Source organism: Numida meleagris, chromosome 7 (assembly GCF_002078875.1).
Source record: "Numida meleagris isolate 19003 breed g44 Domestic line chromosome 7, NumMel1.0, whole genome shotgun sequence".
NCBI classification, from domain to species: Eukaryota; Metazoa; Chordata; class Aves; order Galliformes; family Numididae; genus Numida; species Numida meleagris.
Window position 1 is genome coordinate 13310292 of NC_034415.1, and position 16128 is coordinate 13326419.

Consider the following 16128-nt stretch of genomic DNA (forward strand, 5'->3'; position numbering starts at 1 on the left):
TTTCAAGCAAAATGTAAACCGTAGACTCATTCTGCAGGGAACACAACAATGAAAGAATTATTTACTAGTGTATCTTTAATGCCCCACTTACTATCTTGTCTGAAAAGTAGGAGCTTGATTTTCTTCCTCTGTCCTTTCAGACGATGTGTGTGTCTGAGAGACAAGATTGCCATGTTACTGCCAATTCTCTAATACACAGTCTTGTACATGGGAAATCAGTATGGAACACTGCACTCGCATCTCCAGTAACTTTTTACAGCCTTTAAATTGCCAGTCTTCTGACTACATTTCTTCAAACAATATTGCCATCTGACTGATATCAATCAAACGTATTGCCCTTTGATGTCAGAACTCACAGAGTCATCCCACTTGACTGAATTTTGATTACCTCTATATTCAGAAAAGTAATGTGTTGTTCTTCAAAAAAAAAAAGAAGCATAGCCACTGTGTGTATTTAATAAAAGGAATATTGACTCCTATATTAAGAAAAAAATGCCAAAAACATTAAATTTGAGAATATCAACTTTGAAATTCCAACTTTGTATGCATATTTTGCTTCCTGAGTGGAGGTAAAATTTTTATAGTGCAGTAGGGAACGGATAATAAACATTTAGAAATTTAACCTCTAATACCAGGTTGTCATCTGCTGTGGCCCAGATTTCCCACATCCTTCCAGCCCTACACTACCATTACAGAAGGGGACATATGCACCCTTTTGTGGTGTCCAATTCTATTTCATATGCATCATAGCAGGAGAGATGCTAGCATCCTTTTTTTTTTTTTAATCAGTTGTATGTTGAAGCAAGATTCAAAGATAGAAGACTTTGCTCAACAGGGAACAATTCAGAGATCAAACTTCCTATTGTTTAAGTCAGTTGCAAAATCCTACAGAATCAGAGTCACAAAGGAAGGGAGCCCAACTAAAAGCATCAAAAACAATGATCATGATAACTGCTGCATTCAGTCAGCCCATGTGGAAATGAAAAGACTAGATAGCTCACAATGACTCATTGCTAGGAAATGGTCTATGAAAATGTGCTGAAAAATAGTTACAACTTGAAGCTTCTCAGATGCTAGGAGTTTGTTTATTTTCATTTACACTTTTCTTATGCTTTATGCTTTACTTTAACCCCTGCAGTATTATTTTCTTCCTGCGTTCTCTTTGCTTCAGTGAATGCATACTCTTCCCTCAAAAATAAAAAAAGCAATTGCAAAAATCAAATTCCTTGCTACCACCTCCATCCTGCATCCCGCACTTCATGCAGACCCTGCAGGCGCTCTGACTTCAGTTCTCACCTTGTCAACTTCTATAGGAATCCATTACTTGAGAAAAAAATCTGTTCTCCTAGGTGACGTGCTTTGCTTGTCATTCAAGGAATAAATCTACCACCCTCACAAGAACCCCTCACCTCTTCAGACACCACTTGCAAATATCAGCAGCAATCCCCAAAAAGAGCAGTCTCCACAGAATGGAGTTCATCTATTCCTCAGCTACACACAATATGAGGCTAGCAAAATTCACGTCGTCCTTAAATGATTAAAGTGCTGAGGAGATGGGAGAGATTTCAGCCATAAGGAGGAGGCAGCCCAAGTCTCCATCGTGTGGAAATGGTTCCCAAACCTGCAGAAAACAAAACCGAAAAGTTTCATTTTGAAAGACCATCTGAAGGATAAACCTGACATTCAAATCTTTCTAGAGGACCACGATACACAGATTACAATAAGAAGCTCAATTTCTGAAAAACATTCTTGTTAAATGTTTGTGAAGCTGGGAGGCAAGGTGAGATGTGTACAGAAGGCCTCTCTTCATGATCTGTGATGACAGGTTTCTGGGAGATCAGAAGCTGTGTGTGGTGTCAATATTCTCCTGCTGAACTCTGCAGTGCCTCCAGTCTGAGCTGCCCAGGCTGACTGCTTAAAAAAATGCTACAGACGAGAAAGCTGATACCCAGCAAGTGGTTCACACATTAACACCACACAGGGTTTCACTGTTCCTCTGATTCCTGTATTTTTTTCCACAAATACACCGCTCATCACACATCAATTCATCCAGTGTTACTGTATGCAGTATTTCTTTTTTTGCTTTACTTTTTCCCATCTCCACTTCCTCAAATGTAGATAGGGTAGGATTCTCAATAAAAGTCAACTAGAAATCAAAATGAAGTTAATAATTAATTGAAATAGGAACAAAGTTGCATAATTCCTAAGGACTTTTGAAGATCCTACCCTTACAATATAATCAAAGAGGCTTTTGAAAGCAAACTACTGGTTGGAAAAAGAAAAAAAAAGAAAAAAAAAGCACAGAAGAATCAGCTTCTCTAGCTTCCTTTTGGCCTTTTAAATAATTGAGTGGATATTAACCATTCCCAATTTGGGTATAGGTACACCTGTGTTACCATACCCTCCCCAGCCTCTTAGGCTCCCTAAATTAGCACTTTCTGTTGTATGTATTTCTGCTGAATGTGTTGACTGTCTTTTGCTCATGCCCCTCATGAAATTCTAGTCTTTTGCAATGCTTAGCTTTTGCTGCACTCTCACTCTATCACTGCTGCCAATACATAAAGTTCCTTGGCACATCAGGGCAGACAAACTGTTTCTCTGGATGGCTCATTTTTCCAGAAATGACATGTGTCACAAAGCACCTCAAACTCCTTAAACCCCACATCCATCCAAGCTATTCAATATATTCCAGTGCCCTTGTATACAACCTTCAGGCTTTGAGATGAAGAATTAACTTTCATCAAATCAGTAGCATAACTGACTGTACTGTCACACCTAAAGCCTCTGCTTCTTCAAAAAGCCTTGTCACCTTTTGTGCAGGGGTGGGGGGGAAGGATACCACCTCTTTCTTAATTCTCACCCTCAGAATAAGAACAAGCATTTATGGAGGTAGCAAAACCCTGTCAGAAGTATGTTCTCATTCTGCTGGAAGCAGGCACTCCAAACATTCACAACATCATTTTCCATTTCTGTGCCAAGCTCACTGCCCCAGCCAGTGCTCTCTGAGCCTGAGCAAGGAGCGAGACTGGCTCCGGGCTACACATAATTCTTAAAGTTGTACTTTAAAGAATGATTTTAACAGAAAAGGGAGCTTTTTGTTCGTTTGTTTGTTTTTCAATTGAGTCTGAATAGCTCATGGCGACGCATATTTCTATCAGCTAGCTACACAAAAAGATTAGCTCTCAGATGTTACAATACCTGGTAGTGCCAGTCAGAAAAACTAGACTTACAGCTGTGCGGGTATTTTGTATCTCCGTTAGTCTTCTGTGCCTGTTTGCCTTTTCTAAGACCATTACAGTTGTGAGCTGTGCTTATAACACAACTTTTAAAATATTAAGGAGAGATACATCTGCATGAATTTTGTTTGCTTCCTCAAAAGTGCTGCATTCACAGACAAGCATGAGCATTTATGGAGGTACCGTCACACCTACAGCCCCTGCTCGTCAGTGACCCAGCCTCTCTCTTCTTCTCTCTTTTTTAATCTAGGAATGCATTTCCTACTTACCATAAACAACGAAAAATAGAGAGAGCCTAAGCATCAAAGTCCGGCAAGCTGTAACCACATGTATGAAGTGTTTAACAGCTAGCACAAAAGAACTCACGAAGGACAGTAAGAAAAGCACAAAAGTGACTGAAATGGTGTCTACAGAATTAAGACTCAAATTCTGGCACTTAAAAACACGGTCACAAGGAAGTTGTGCCAGTGGTGACAAGCACAGAGAGCATCCCTCTTCCAAGTCACAGAATAGTTATAGAATAGTTACTGGTGGGTAAATGGTAGATTTTGCATCATTTATTAAGTAAATAAATGAATAAGTAAAATTTTAGGGGCTGAGCATTGTATAAAGTAGCATAGATTGGTCATTACATTCTGGTCATCTGTCAGAAGGCTGTGAAGACAACACCTGCTTTTCAGAAGAAAGCCCTACTTGAATGGGGCTTATATCTCTTAGGTGTCAGTGATTAATTTTTTAAGGCATGCTCAGACATTTTTTCAGATATATTATTTTTTCTTCGCCCTTCTGGCACCCTAATAATAGATCTCTTGTTGCAAATCTGTTGGATACCACTCCACCCTTTGTACATGTTATGTTCTACTTACAGATGAGAACATGGACATGAGCCAGCAGTGTGCGCTGGCAGCCCGGAGGGCCAACTATGTTCTGGGCTGCATTAAAAGAGGAGTGGTCAGCAGGGAGAGGGAGGTGGTGGTCCCCCTCTACTCGGCTCTCGTGAGGCCCCATCTGGAGTACTGTGTCCAGGCCTGGGGCCCCCAGCACAAGAAGGACATGCAGCTCTTGGAACGAGTGCAGAGGAGGGCGACCAAGATGATCAGAGGGCTGGAGCACCTCTCCTATGAGGAAAGGTTGAGGGAACTGGGCTTGTTCAGTTTGGAGAAGAGAAGGCTCCGGGGAGACCTCATTGTGGTCTTCCAATACTTGAAGGGAGCGTATAAACAGGAGGGGGATCGATTGTTTGTGAGGGTGGATAGTGATAGGACAAGGGGGAATGGTTTTAAGCTGAGACAGGGGAGATTTAGGTTAGATATTAGGAGGAAGTTTTTCACACAGAGGGTGGTGACGCACTGGAACAGGTTGCCCAGGGAGGTTGTGGATGCCCCGTCCCTGGAGGCATTCAAGGCCAGACTGGACGTGGCTCTGGGCAGCCTGGTCTAGTGGTTGGCGACCCTGCACTTGGCAGGGGGGTTGAGACTCGATGATCTTTGAGGTCCTTTTCAGCCCGAGCCATTCTATGATTCTATGATTCTATGATTCTATGAACATGCTTCCACCATAAGGTCCAAAACAGTCTGGCTTTTCAGCATTCCTAAAGTATCAGTGTTCTACTTTTTTTCTTCAGTCCAGTGCCAACCTCTTAAATAATTTCCGTAATATGTGAAAATAGAGTTGTTCATTTAGAAGAAGGCAGGGAAATCCAACACAGTATGTCATCTTAGAACAATGTTACTGCTCAGATGTTTATGACGACTAGGATATGCAGAGATAAACAGTTTATGGACTGGTTTAATTAGGAGAAAATCCATAAATTCTCCTAGAAGATGTTCTAGCCAGTGCAGGAATAAGGTATAAACTCAAAAAAACAAAAATCTATCTAAAGGCTGCCCATCTATACACACAGAGGGATTAGTGTGGGGGTTGGCTGTAACAACCAGTTCTCTGCAAGACAAGTCTGCTGAGAACAGAGAGGCATGGATATAATAATGAAAGTTTCCTCCGGAATTCTTTAGGGTATTAATGGAAAAACTAGGAACAAATTAAAATTATTTTGTTTGTATGGGACAGCCATTTCAGCAATTCAGAGTACAAAATCTTAACTTAAGAATCTACTTGCAAGAGTTTCAAAAGTCAAGCACAAAAGAGGTTAGCACCAGAGGATACAGTACAATATTAGTTTAGCTTATGATCCAGTGCAGTGCTATTTTCTTTAAAAGCTTACACAACGCTGTATTTTGTGCTGCCGGCAAAAAGTTCTAATAATATGTTTTTAGATTGACAGTTCTTGCTCTTGGTGTTCATTTAAAACTTGCTCATGTTTCAGAATTGGCATTTTCAAGATGACAAAGAAACAATGAACATTTTTGTATCATGGCTCATCGCGTTTTGCTGTTCTGGACCACTTCTTTCTTTCTCATTTTGATTTTTCTTGGCTGCTCAATCTTCAAATAGCTTATCTTTTAATTGTTACATTACAGCTGCACAAGAATACTACTTTGTGGATTGGCCTTGAGTACTATTTTCTTGAAGTCCTGTCAGAGGGACTGACCCCCCATTCTCTTGCCTTCAGTCAATAGCATGTCACTGAGGTCTATGCTGAACCTTTCCTCCTTATATGCCTTTCCATCCTGCATTTTGTCTCCAAAGGCTGCCAAAAAGCAACAGTACATCATCTCTTCCTGATGGTGCTACAGGACAATACATCCAGATATGTGCAATATAATCATACTCTTATGCAAACAGCTGGTGTTTTATCCCAGTGAGGGGTTTCACAAAACTATGTTGTTACTAATACTTCTTTCTAGTTCACAGATAATGTGACAATTACTCCCAAGAAAAATAAGTATTAAGGCTCAATTTTACCCTTCATCAGTTCAGAACCAATTGTTTTATGAACTCCATTAGGAAATATTATTTTTTAAATACGTGTTCCTTTGGTCCAGAATTTTTGTATTTCTCTGCTATTAGTTAGGATTTCTCTTCCACCCCACCTCACTGTGCCCACCTCTGGAAAAATAACAGCACAGGCCAAGGACTATTATCTACTCACTGCAACAGCAACACGATATTTTGAGTTTATTATTCCCCTTCTGCAAGATTGTGTCAAAAATTAGCTTTTATAACAGTGATATACTCAGGCAGCCAAACTCCTGGAAAGATACACATTTGTTGTTTTAACCGTGAAACTTAGAAAAGTTTTAGCCACAAAGTGTTTGAAATTAGAAAAAATATGAAGAACAAGTCACAGCACAGTTGTTCTGCACTGCCTTTGACAATTCCAGTAAAACATCTTTGTTAAAGAAAATAATTACAAACCAGTTCAAAGTAAGTACTTGCTTAAATGCTATCCTGAACTTAAGCAATCTTAGGCAGTTGTCATAAATCAACAGCCTTATGAAGGCTTGGACAATCTCTATTTTTGCTCTTCTGATTTTGAATGCAGAATACAAACCCAGTAGTCATTAGAAAATATGCAGACTATGGAGTAATGAAGAGCAAATATTGATAGGAGGAATTTACCATCTCCTGTTCCAGGCTATGTAATGTACTCACATCTCATTCATACAAAGCAGGTGAATCTGCTCATTTTATTCATTATTATACCACTGTTTTTAAGACCTTCTAGAATTTTTTGTCAGGAAAACACATTTTCAAACTAAACCTACTTCATGCCATCCCTTTGTCACATTTGGACCACCACAGTAACTCCTGGAAATCTTCATCCCTTGCAGCAGGCTCAGCCCACTCCAGTATTCCTGAACAGGTGCGTAAAAGCTTGCAAGAAGGGGTTATATATGGCTCTGAGTATTGACATGGAGATTGAATTATTCGAACACTTGCATATATGTGCAGTGAAGTGCTGAAAGAGCCAACAGTTCTATTTAAAATTTTACTCCCTTCTCATATCACCTCCAAGGAGGCAGGATAATAGAGATATTTGCAAAGAGGGAGCAAGAGATCTTTACAGATCCTCTTGCCCAATGGTAATTTACTGCCTTTACATCCCATCCCAATGGCTGGTTGCTTCCTTCATCACCACTGTGCTTTTTCCACTATGATAGAAAATGATGAAGCAAGAGGAAAAGACCTGCAATCACAAAGCAGCCCAGCGATAGCCCAGCTAATAACATAAAATAAAACACATTGTGCTTCCCTGCTCCTGTGAGAGAAAATGATGAAACACAAACCCAGCTCTCATCATACAGTAGTTTGGCTTAAGAGAAGTAAAAAAAAAAAAAAAGATACCACATGGCTGTTGAGGAAGATTTTGGACTATGTCATAGCAATTGTTCTATTTTCAGTATTACATAACTGACCATTTTTGAGTCTATTTGTAGCCTGACCTGTGAAGTCATCAGATCTGTGAAAAGGAAAGGGAAACTACAATATCTGATAATACTTCAACTCCTCAGTGAGCAGAAATATCATCATGTTCCAGAAAGCATGTACTAGTTCCATTTTGCATGCAGATTATTCCCTCCAATAATTCATAACCAAATTTCTGCCTGTTGAATTTTCCACATTCCAGGAAATACACTGACCACGGCAATGTGGAAAGGATGGTTGCTTTCTTCTGTTTACCAACTCACTACAACACTGCTTGAAACAGTGGCAGCTTTGAGGTGTTTAGACTTTTTCCAAAAGCTAAATTGTTAGAAATATATTTCATTTAAATAATATATTTGTGGTCTACTTCCCAATCATTCCATAAAAATATTCCTTCATCAAGTCGATTTTTATCATTTTTTTCCAAAAAAAAAAAAAATCATTTATTGCTATCCCCAGGAAAAAAAAGAAAAAAAAAAAGAAAGAAAGAAAGAAACAAAAAAAAAAAGGAGGAGGACAAATGGAAAGGTTTGAAAAGCTCTGACTTCTCTAACTTTCAACAATTTATTGCCCCTTGTCATCTTTACTGATAACGGCTGGGTTTTGTAATTCAAACTTTTATTTATTCCTTAAGCAGTCTGACTGCTTGGGGAAATATACAAGAGCACCAAAATCAGCCTAAGAAGCCAGACAGTCTGCCACAGCTCCTCCAGACAGAGCGCTAGCCAACGTGAGGTGCAGTGCTGCCGAGTGATGGGCAGCAGCGTGAGATGAGGGCACGCGGCATCGTCAGGGTCAGTGACCCGCAAAGCTCCATGCATGCAGATGCGCAGAACATTCTGCAACAGCAGGCAGCGTGTGACAGAAGACTTTTAGTCACACAAGATTTGTGTACTGATTTAAACAATCATTGCTCAGCTATCCTCTACCCAGCCAGCACCATGGGGTTTTCTGGGCTTCTGAAGTAAGTGAGAAGTTTTCTCTCCCTGTTACTCCCTCTCCAAGTGCTCCCTGTGTATGAAAAGTGAGTACATTCAGGAATGCAATCTAAGACATCTACAGCTATATCACCAGACTTCCCTCTCTTTCATTCCTATCATTTTATAATTAAGTAAACAGCATTTGTTAAGAACATCACAAAGTGCAGGGTACAAGCAGAGCAGACAAATTATCCAAATATTTTTTCCTCAGATTATTTTCTTCTCTATTTAATACAGAATATTTCAGCAATTTTGCTTTTTGGGTTCTCTCTACATTACTGTGCAAACAGAGACTACAAGTTCTTTGCTATTTTATAGAGTAGCTCTTTGAAAATAAGCAAAGAAATAAGTCAGTTCATGAGATACGGAAGCATACAAGCCCCTAAAATTGTAGCTTTTCACATTACTGCAGGTCCACATTTCTTAGCAGCATTTTCACTTTTATCAGTATTTCATCAGAGTACAATGACAAATGGATGTTGCATACCCCCAGGCTCACAAACAGTTGAGGAGAGATCTGCCATTACCAGAATATACAAATGCTAGGTCTTAATAAACACACTGTGTCATGCAGCTGTAGACCTAATATACAGACATATATAGCAGATTAATATTGGAGGCACATGCATATTATATAACTACTTTCTAATAATACCTTTATACCGTGATTTATTCAAACTCCATGTGATGAGTTTAATTATAAAACCAGACAAATTAATAAGTGCAAAAGAGTCTTCAGATCAGAGCTGCATACTGTGAGTGCCCTGCACAAGAGGCCAGCACCTACTTCAGTGGCTTTCTGCACAGAGATGAATTATCTTTATAAAATCACATAATTTGGAAGGAAATAACCACCCCTGTCATGTTTACATCTATCCAGCAAACAGAAGTTGATGATTAATGCGTAATGTATTTCCCACAATGAAAGATTCCAGTTCTTCCATGCACTTTGATTTACTCTCCCTTATTATTGTGCTGTAGTTTGATAAAGGACGTTGTAGCTGTCTATCAGGCCTGGTCTTAATCTTTGTAACTAACCCAACTCCTGAAATACTTGGGCTTCAAACAAGCCATCAGTATTTGTATACAGCCACGTTACCAGCTGCTGCAGAAACAGAGCCACTTCTTGCAGCCAGGCTGCCCTTTTTAAAAAGTTCACTATTTTCCCTTATAGGGAGAAACATAATCAATGTAAGGCACCAGAATCCATCTTGCAAAGTGATATTAATCGTATAATCTTATGGCAGCAGCTTTATCTCCTGTCAGTTCCCAACAGAGCAGATCGCAAGACGTTTGCTCTCAAAATCAGTCCAGCTGATTTTCCTCATAAGCTTTTCCAATGCAACCAAAAATGAGGACACTCCTCTGCTCAGAACCACCTAGCTGGGCTTTGGCCTTTGGCTGAAAACACAGATCCCAGTCACCATCTCTGGGGTAACATGCAGTGAGTTCTCCCAGTCCCTCTTCTGGAGCTACTCCATTGCTGCATGTAATTGATGAGGCACTGGCACAGCCCAAGTCTCTGCAGGGCAATGCACAGCTTGCCAGCATGTCCCCAGTCAAGGACTCACTGAACAGGACATGGGGGAAAGCCAGCTACTGCATCATGCCTGCAGGGGATCTTCCCTGTACACTTCACGTTGCTCCTGATGACACATTCATCCTTTTCTGAAAGCAGCTGGGATGCATCGCATTTCATACCCACTCCTAGCAGGGCATGTTCCTGTGCTGGGCACTCATCATGGACAACTAAACCTCCATTATCCCTCCATCTTCTTCCCATCCTCCATACCTCCTCAGCTGTTTCTGTCTTGAGCTCTCTCAGCAAACTGCCATGCTTCTCTCCCTCCTCACCATCCACACTCAGCTGCAGGGGAAAAGCAGCACAAGCAGTGACCTGCAGGAAGGCTCCTGCCTTGCAAGGCACAAGGACATGTGCAGACCAGGGCTTACAAGCCAAATTCAACTTGAATATTGCCATCTACTTAGTTATGACATATGACTATGTAACAACTAAATAACAAAAAAAAAATAATAATACAATTTTAACTCTAATGTGATTTTTAAAAAGCTTGTTGAATGGGGGCAGCTTTCCAGTAGTCAGTGCGCAGCCCCTCTGTCAGAACAGCAGCATTTACTCCCTGTAATTTATTGCTTGAGATGGGATAAATGTTAGAAAATCTCTTGAGTCTCAACATTTAAGAGCCTCAGTACAAAGCAATGTTTGTTTTGAAAATAAGATTACAACATATACAGTGATTCATAAATATTTGCATTTTATAATTGATTCTACAAGTGAATTGGCGAGTTAAGCCACACAGGAATGCGATTCTCCCCCTACAAAGAGTGTGAGGTGCAGAATTTTAACTAGTTTAATCATCTGGAAGCTATGGTCACTTTTCCTCTCTCATAGCTCCTTCCTTGTGAGATGCAAGGGAAAAAATTACTCATTTTTCACCAGCCTGTTGTCTTACTTGGAGCTGTGTGCATTAGCCGGGAAAAGCAGATGTTCCCAAAAATCAGCAAGACTGGCAAGAATAAGGCAATGGTCCATTTCAAAATAGAGACAATGTTTCAGATTCCTGCAGTTTCTCCCTTGTACCTTGTAAGTGTCTATACTTAAGGCTATGCTGCCACAAAGAGGCAACGTGCTCTGGCTCTCGCTGCACACAGAAATCGAGCCACTGAACTCCAGGCAAGAGAACAAGCAGGCTTGCAAATACTATTTACTGGGGTATTAAAGAAGTCCCTGTAATACTGGGGAAAACAGAAGATTAGCCTGTGACACCAGGATAACATACCCTCATGGATGCCTCTCTTTAAATCCTGAACCCAGGAGTGCCATCCCAAATGTTCTTCTCATCCTACCTGACCTAAAGTCACTGAAAACTGGAAATCCTTTCCTGACTACTGAATGGCAAATCAAGAGTACATAGAGAGGAACTACAGAATCACTTCTCTCTCCTTCCTCATGGACTGTGGAAGGACAGAGAGGGAACATCAAAATGCAAAAAAGAAAGGGAAAAAGAAAATATCCCAGTCACAAAACAACAGCTACAAAGCAGACCAAAAAGGGAGATGATCAAACTGGCAGTGCACAAAGCAGTGATGGCATTGCATGGAAAACAAAGACATCTAGGACTGGAGCCCCATGAGATAGTCCCCTGCTGTGCCTTGTGGGTGCCTACCCAGCAGCAAGAATGTTTTCACAGGTCTCCAGCACAAGGCTGGCTTCTCCTAGGAAAAGAAGAAAATGACACGCTCCCGATTTTATTTCAGAGAAACCACTGCCAAACCCTCTTCTCCTCTACTCCTTTCCACATACTATTTCACCCAGGGAAACACATCTCCAGGTTTTGAGGTTTTGCTCTTCTTTTGCACTGAGTTGGAGTCAGAAAGGGGAGTTTGGCAAGGAAAAAGATGGTGCTGCAAATTCATCACCCTGCAGCTCCCTCCACACCAGCAAGGGAAACATTGTGGTCAGGACAGGTGTGTTCATCAAGCAAATGTGAGAGAAGCATATCGAATACTGAAGGGAAATAAACACGTTTACAAATATTACAAAGAAACTATCCACATTTACCTGCTACAAAATCATTCTTCCTTTACTGAAAGGAAGCCCAAATGCACTTAACATACACATCTACAGAAGAATTTCTAACGAAGTTGTATCAAGTACACCCATTTAAACTGACCACAGAAGACTTTTACTTCTCCATCTTCTCCATTTTGGATACTCGTTCCTTTCCCTTCTTAGCCTGTGTACCTGGAGAGCTCCCTGAGATGTCTCCCAAATTCCAGCAAGTATACCAATTTCAGATCATTTGAATGAGGCCGTTGCTAAGCAACACCTTCTCTCTCTCTTTTTTTTTTTTTTTTTTTTTTTTTTTTTTTTTTTTTTTTTTTTTTTTTTTTTGTGGTTCAATTACATTTAAGAAATCCAGTATGTGAGGATGTGCTGGATGTGAGCAGAGAGAGATGTTGCTTAAAGTTTTACTAATGGTATCACATAGTCTGTAATAAAAAAGTTAGGGTTCATCATTTTCCAGTCTTTACCAAAATAATGGCTAAAAGAAGCTCAGGTCAGGTCTATGGGAGATTAATCTGCACAATTTATTTCCTATATTTTCCTCAGTCTTCAAATAACAAACAAGCTTGGTATTGCTAGGATGTTACTAATTCATACCTACAGTCTGTCCTATACCTTGGGTCTCCAGAGTGAATCAGCTTTCCTGTGTCCATCCCTTCCTTCCTACTTGGACTTCTGATCATGAGGGTGAAGGTTTAAGGGCCCTCTTTCCTTACTGAGTCATTGTAAATATGCAAAATCAAAAACCCATATAAGAGATGACCCAAAGCGTGCAATACAAACTTGTATTTTTCCTTTAATTTCAACAGATTTTGGATCGGACCCTAGGAAAAGAGTCAGGCAATTTATAAATTTCTTTGCAGACACTGTTCACAAGATCATGAAGCAGTTTCTGTAAAGTGGCTCATTAATTTAAAAGGGTAGTTGATCCCCAAAGGGAAGACCCACTTCAACAGGAAAGGTCTGATGTCACGACGGGATTTCATTAGTGTACCAGCTAGGAAAGATGCTAAAATAAAATGTAAATAACTAACTAATTATGCATGCACCACAAAATGGAGCGCCTCCAAAGTAATTAGAAATGTCCATAGATGGCAGGCAGAACTGTAAGCTTAACACAGAGGGCCCGTGCTTGCCAGCTACGACAAATGAGTGATCACTGAGTCTGGGCTGCAACGGGGCAAAAAGAGACAGCATTTCATGAGTGTGTTGACTGTGACTAAATTTAAACTAATAAAACTACCAGAGATTGAACCAACACCAAGCCAAGACATTCTGGATTTATTCTCAGCTGTCATAGACCCACCTTAAGCAAGGCTGAAATCATACATTAGCAGAGATAAAAGCTGGATTGGTTTTAATGGAAATGAACCCCAGTAAAGATGACTATAGCTCTGTACATTGCCAGTGAAAATGGTGGGAGCTACGAGAGGGGATGAATGTAGTGACAAGTTGAGAACCAAGATGTTTCACCTTCCCTCCACCAATTAAAATTTTCTCTTATTTTCATGCCATTATTCTACCTGTAAAACTAAGGGATTCAATGTAAATGCTTCATTATTTTTTAGAACTCCTTGTTAGACCTTTTTAATCCTTGGCACAAAAAGATGTCATTTGGAAATTATTTTCCTTCTAAGGAAAGTACCATCCTTGCTGAAAGATGTAGGAAACTTTCTTTGTAGGAAATACAATTATGCAGAATGGCACAAATTTTGCTGTCATTTGTAATCCTAAAACTCCTGTGGAGCTATTGAAGTTACATGGGCATTTCAGAGAAAAATCTATTTTAACTCTTATATGCTCTTCACTTTCTTTACAGCAAGATCTGTCACTTCCCACTCAATTCTCTGCTAAGACATCACTTCTCGGCTGCAATTTAGAGAGCCCAGTTCTGTCACGGTGGTGCAATGCTCAGCACCTGTGCTGGAGGTTTTGTAGCTGAGGCTGAGTCACACCTGCAGGAGAACTGTCAGCAGCTGGCACAAGCAGGACCAGGCTCCTCAGTTTGTCCCTTTCCCTTCCTAAGCCCCCCCTCCATTTTGTTTAACAGTCAATATGCTGGGCAGGAGACTCCTGTCTCACTTTTTCTTAGTTGGGTGCCACAGCTGCTGCTCCCACACACATAGCATATTTGTTGTTATAGCCCAATAAAACAGGAAACAGCCCTCAGTGTTGAGGTTCTTTATGGCTCCTCAGGATTGGCACCTGAGCCATGCTGTTTCCTTCTACAGATCAGTTCACCAAATTCCCTCCTCCTCTCTTATTTTCCGAGTTGTTTGAAGCCCCACGTATCACAAGAGGAATTCCAGTTCAGCCAGTAACAATGTTACTGTATATGTTGTATAACTCCTTACCAGCCACAGGTCTCTCGTCTAAATGACACCAACGAGGCTTCACCTGGGGGTTCAACACTTCCAGCAGCACAGCGGGCAGGCACAGCTGCTGAGCACAGCGTGTGGCACAGCATAGGGGCCTGCATGCGACACCCAAGCCTCACCCACAAAGTATGGGCCACAGCAACTGTGGTTGCCATGGCAACAACCTTTCCTTCCCAGGCAGAGTACACTGACAGTAGGCACGCCAACTTGCTCGCTGCCAATTACTCATGAAGGCTCCTTCCCAGAAGTCGCTGGAGGTGTTTGCCAGACAAGCTCTTTTCAGGGCACTGTGTCAGCCAAGGAGGGCCGGGAAGGAGACATGGGCTCAGGGAAAGAGAAGGAGGCAGGATGGTCTGCGGCGAGCTTGGCACTGCTGCCTCCAGCCCCATGGCGCACCCACAGACATGGAAACCAGCTCAGAAGGATGCCCCTTGCAGAAAAACATATTGCGGAAATGCAATTCCAGCTTAAACAAACCATGAACATACAACTGATGGATCAGGTCGCACTTGAGCCACTATGCTTAAAATCTGTGTTTTGTTAATAACATGTAATTTTTAAGAACACCTGCATGTTTACAAATGTCCGTAGTTTGAAGCTGAGAATGGGGCATGAAGAAGGTGTCAAAGGTTTAGCAATGAAAAATAGCTTAATAATGTATGTCTAAGCTACGCACCCTTTCATAATAATAATAATAGAAGTTACAAATCATACATGTATAAAATTCAGTTACTAAAAAAATTAATCAGTGTATTTACAGTCAATTACTTATTTGTCTTACTAAACCCTCCAGAAATCAGCATTGCATTATTACACTAGACACCTGCTCTGTTGAACTCCAGTGATGCACACTGGATTCTGAAAAAACTGTAGGTCCAGAGGACAAAACAGTCAAATTTCTCCGGAAAGTGTTTGCTGTGTTTTTTATTTCCGATTCTGTATATGTCACCTTCAACATTTTCTCTTTTTATTTTCTTTTATTTGCTTTTTTTCTTACAGAAAATAAAGAAAGAGGAGAGCTGCTTCTGCCTTACAAGCTACGAGACAGGATCTGAAACATGCCATATTTTGTGTGGTCTAGCAAGATACTACTGGTTCAGGGAGCATCCTAATTGCAACTGTTTTCCTGGATAATAACAACATGTGAAAATCTTTTATACCCAAGTCATATAGAAGGTTTAGAATCCAGATATATAAATACTCAAGTAATTGTGCTAAAGCAGGTAAGAAAGGCTAGAGGGAACACAACTAACAAGAAATCATGTTTGGGAAAAGGGAAAAAAAAAAAGAAAAGAGAAAAAAAAAGAGTGAGGGATGGTGCTGCCTCTGTTTTTCTAATGCAGTGAGATGGTTTGTGAGTTTTACAGTCCTGGAAGCTAATGTTAAATTATAACCATACCTTATCGATTCATATCATTAAAGAGATGATTTAAGTTATCTCCTACTGAGGGCTTGATATGGGAGAAGAAATACACAGGCAAGAAGGTGCTTCACTGCTTGCTATATTCTGAAAGTATTACTTAAATTACCTTCAAGTCATCAGATAATTATGAACTTTCTTTTCCTTTATATTTATATGGAATATTTATTGAATTGCACACTGTGCTTTTACAATAAAG

General features: G+C 40.4%; 1 protein-coding gene across 1 annotated transcript in view; it reads right to left on the reverse strand.

Annotated features, from left to right (window-relative positions):
• RWDD3 (RWD domain containing 3) overlaps nucleotides 441-16128 on the reverse strand; it is a 40393-nt gene continuing 24705 nt past the window's right edge. The window contains exon 5 of the transcript XR_002441111.1: nucleotides 441-1621. The gene's annotated coding sequence lies outside the window, so the exon portion shown is untranslated. The remainder of the gene's footprint in view (nucleotides 1622-16128) is intronic.